This window comes from Dermacentor variabilis, unplaced genomic scaffold, assembly GCF_050947875.1.
Source record: "Dermacentor variabilis isolate Ectoservices unplaced genomic scaffold, ASM5094787v1 scaffold_16, whole genome shotgun sequence".
NCBI lineage: Eukaryota > Metazoa > Arthropoda > Arachnida > Ixodida > Ixodidae > Dermacentor > Dermacentor variabilis.
Window position 1 is genome coordinate 4,499,738 of NW_027460324.1, and position 4,749 is coordinate 4,504,486.

At 47.3% G+C, this 4,749-nt stretch overlaps 1 pseudogene; it reads right to left on the reverse strand.

Moving 5' to 3' along the window:
- Window positions 1–3,087: 3,087 nt before the first annotated feature.
- Window positions 3,088–4,369, reverse strand: LOC142568099 (uncharacterized; annotated as a pseudogene).
- Window positions 4,370–4,749: the final 380 nt, after the last annotated feature.

Sequence of the window (4,749 nt, forward strand, 5' to 3'; positions counted from 1 at the left end):
GCTCATAATAGTACATTGCTTTAGAGTTCGCGTAGACCGGGATGCGGTCTGATTGATTTAGATTGGAGTGACACGGTGATACGCACTCATTGCTCAAGCTCCCAGCTTTATTCCAGGTTGCCAACCGAGTACTCACATTTGGCTAAATGCTGTTAATAGACACTACATTACCCTCCTTGGGGAAAATGAAATGAATGCGGACACAATGTGATTAGAGAAACCATAAACGGAAAACAGTTCACGGCTGAAAAGTCGTGAATGTCTCCTACGAACAAACAGTCACAATGTCAGGTTGCGAAATCAGAAAGATGGCGTGGAGGCTTTCTGTTTCTCTTTGGGTAGCGCTCTCTTGGAGAACTCTGGTGGAATGCAGGTGGTGCAGGATCTGGCACTGAGGTGGGTAGAGGATATATGATGTCATTACAGTCAAATGATGTTTTGGCTGGTGCTTGTTTAAGGCCAGAGGCACCTTTGAAAAAACTTGAGTTCCGCGTTATTACTCTATTTCCTCTCGATGCCTTGATTTGTGATCCATGAACTCTGACAATGGTATAAGGGTCTGGATCATAGTACTAAGTGAACTTGTCGTGTCTGTCTTGCTTGCACAAGACTCGCTGACCGACACAGAAGCGATGTGGTTGAGCATGCCTTCGTGCATCAGCATGTTGTTTGTTGAATGCCCTTTTCTCGCGCACAGTTGTTTTGAACTTTGTTATGTCTTCCGTTTCCGAAGCAGCTTCAAGATAGCACGGTAGAAGATTTCTCATCGGTCTGCCAAACAGCAGTTCATACGATGATCTTCCTGTAGTTAAGTGTTTGGTGGTTTTTTTAGTATGACATCAGGAAAGTGTCGAGCTCTACTTTCCAATCTATGTTCTCAAGCTGACTAGTGTGAACATGCTTTTTCAATGTTCTCATGAACCGCTCAGCTTCGCCATTAGCTTGAGGCCACAAAGGTGTGATCCGATGATGCCGAAATCCTAATTCTTTTGCGAATGCAGCAAACTCTTTGCCTTGGAATGGTGGTCCTTTGTCACTTTTTACCTGTGCAGGGATTCCAAACTGGCAAAACACTTGTCGTAGGGAGGGAAGCACATTGTTTGCACTTGTGGAGTGTATGACTTGTACCACTGGGTATCGTGAGAAGTCATCTAACACCACCATAGCGTACTTTCCGTCTGGGAAGGGACCACAAAAGTCGACTGATACTTCTTCCCAGGGACCACTGGGTAGTTCCGTCATGGCAAGTGGTTCTTGCTTTGCTTGGGGAACACCTGCTTGACATGGTAGGCAGCTTTTAATCAAAGTGTGCACGAGCTTATCCATGCCTGGGAACCACACTTTTTCTCTTAACATTTGTTTTGTTTTCACAATCCCTTGATGGCCCTTGTGGGCAAGCAGCACTGCTTGTTTCTGCAGAGTAGCGGGAAGAACTAGGCGTGTTCCTCGAAGGACGATGCCCTCGGGCGTTGTTGTTAGTTCTGTTTTTATAGATGCAAATGGCTTCAGTTCATCTGAGACCCAGCTGGTGAGTATGGGGTGCTGGATAGCACTGATAAGTGACTGTAGCTGCTGGTCTGCTTTCGTTGCATCAGCGACTTCTTGAACCGAGAAGGCCTTTGGGATGTTGTGGCGCTGGATAAAGTTTACATACTCATTAGGTACTTTGTTGATGCGGGCACACATTCTCGTTTCAGGAACTGGATGTCTGGAAGGGTAATCGGAAGGGTTACTACTTCCTGCAGTGTGTTGTACAACAAACTTATACTGTTGAATGCGTAGAGCAAGGCGCTCAATGCGGGCAGATGGTGATGATCTTGGGTTTCCCAGTATGCTCACTAAAGGCTTGTGATCAGTCAGCAAAAGGAAGTTGACTCCACAAAGGTAAAGACGGAAGTGCTCCATGGCCCATACAGCTGCGAGCATCTCACGTTCAATTTGGGAGTAGCGACTTTCAACTGGTGTAAGCGCTCTACTTGCATAAGCTATCACTGCAATGTCTTCACTGTCACGCTGTGTAAGGATCGCACCCAGTCCATGTGGACTTGCATCTACCACCAATTCTGTCGGTTTGGATGGGTCAAAGTTAGCAAGGGTGGAGGCTTCGGACATGGCTTGCTTTAGGCTCTCAAGAACATTTTGTTGTCGTTCTGTCCACTCCCAGACAACATCCTTCAGTGTCAGTTCACGTAAAGGCTGTGTGAGGTCAGCAAGATTTCTCAGAAATCTGCCTGAATAGTTGACCATTCCTAGCAGGCTCTTCACTTCTTGTGGTGATTCCGGTGTTTTAATCTGTAGGAAGGCTGCTATCTTCTTAGGATCAGGACGAACGCCATCAGCTGAAAAATTAAGTTCAAAGAAGTTCAGTTCACGTTGATGAAAGTGACACTTCTTTTCATTCAGTGTCAATCCAGCTTCTTGGAGTCGCTGCAGAATGGCTTCCAAGGACAAGTCGTGCTCCTGTTTTGTTTGCCCAAAAACAAGAATAACATCACTAACATTCAGGACATTGGGGATGCCGTTGAGCACTTGGCGTATGGTGCTCTGAAAGATTTCTGCTGCGCTGCTGATGCCGAAGTTCAGTCGTGTGTAGCGAAACAACCCAACATGTTTTGAGAACGTGGTGAGTTGCCTTGAGGAAGGGTCAAGTTCCAACTGATGATATCCATTCCTTAAGTTAAGATTGGAGAACATTGTTGCTCCATTTAAGGCAACAATGATGTCATCCACTGTTGGGCACAAATGTCGTTTACGTTGAATGGCAGTGTTTACAACACGCATGTCAATGCAGATTCGAATTTCATCAGGCTGATGCGGTTTAGGCACAATAACCACAGGGGACACCCGCGGTGTAGGTCCTATGGCTGGCTCAATGATGTCTTTTGACAGGAGGCGTTCAAGTTCTTTCTCTGTGGCGTCACGTAAGGCAAACGGAATACGCCTGTGCGGTTGTGCAACAGGTGGGACAGTGTCGTCCACAAAAAGATGAATGTGGTGGTTTTTGAGTTTTCCAACTCAAATAAACAACTTGGGGAATGCTTCCACGATTGACTTGTCACCCTGATGCTCATTAACTTGGTATGTGATCTAGACAAGCCCCAGGTTGGATGCTGCTGTGAAGCTTAAGAGTGGTGCGCGGTTTCCTCGAATGACAAAGATGTCTTCTTCAATGCAGTTATCTTTGTATCTCATTGTGACAGAGACTTTGTCTAGAAGTTTGAGCGGAGATGTTGCTTTGTATGGGAACACTCTGACGGATGTTTCCTGAAGTTTCACATTTAGCCGATAGCTCTCAAAGTCATTTTCGCCAACAATTGACACTGTTGCACCTGTGTCGATTATGCAAGTGACCGGCACATTGCTGACAGTGACAATAACTTTTGGAGATGGGCCTGTCTGAGGTGAGGTCATGGCAACGAAAACATACTCGTCACTGCTTGAACTGGTGTCACGGGTGGCAGCACATTCTTTGGTGCAAACTGTCTGTGAATTCCTGCTTGGACCATTGTCACAGTCCACTGCTTGTACCATTTGTCTCGTTGAACGACAGAATCGTGCAAAGTGACCAACCTTGTTACATGCCTTGCATGTCTTGCCCCATGCAGCAGAACTTGATGTCCACCTTGGTGAGGCCACTTGCCACCGCAGTTGCGACAATCTGCTGATGAGACACGAGGTCGTTGCGGTGCATAGGTTTGTCGTGGCATCTGTCGGCTGTTTCTTTGGTGTTGGCCATGGTGCTGTCCTTCCTTGTGCACTGCGAGCACCGCCGCATTGCTATCGACGTTCTTTTCAATTTCGGATACATCCCGTTCGACATCCTCGAGCATTCTTCCTTGTTTAAGTCTGGTAAAGTGAGGGAATGAAGCATTGCGTATTTGCGAAGGCGAGACGACGTTGTGGCGAGGATTATTTGGTTCTGGACTTCAGCGTCGACGTTCTCGAAGTTACAGTGGTGAGAGAGCTGCCGGAGGCGCGCGTAGAAGGTGTCCACTGGCTCACCAACGTTTTGCTGGGCTTGGCAAAATTTGTAGATTGCAAATGTCGAGTTCACTTGCGGGGCGTTGTATGCACTCAGTTTCGCTCGTGCGGCATCGTATTCTGGCGTCGATGGGCTCTGCGCGGTCTGGGTCGTGCTTGTAGCTGTTGTAGCTTGTGTAGGGCAGTCGGTGAGGGAGCAAAATATGTCGTAGACTTCCTCGCCGACGTAGTGCAGGAGGAGCGCTTTCTTGCGCGCATCTGCCGTGATATCACACGCTAAAAGAAAGTTCTCGAACCTTTCTATCCACTTGATCCATTCGTTACCAGTATTGTTGGCGTCTGTGGCACGAAGGTCGAAACTTGGGAAGGGAGGGAGCGCGTATGCCATGGCTGCGATTGCCGGTTGCCGCTTGCCGCTGAGGGATGATACGACGGAATGACTTGGTTTGGCACTCACAGGGGACCAAATAACACTTCTGACACCATTTTAGTGTTCGCGTAGACCGGGATGCGGTCTGATTAATTTAGATTGGAGTGACACGGTGATATGCACTCATTGCTCAAGCTCCCATGCTTTATTCCAGGTTGCCAACCGAGTACTCACATTTAGCTAAATGCTGTTAATAGACATTACAATTGCCCCTCCTCTTCAATGTGGCGTGCAAGATGGCACCAGCAGCAGTGGAACAGTTGAAGAGGCGAAGAAAGGTTCCCTTTATAATAGACTGTATGTAAATAAAACTTACTGAACACAACCGATTCGGCTTC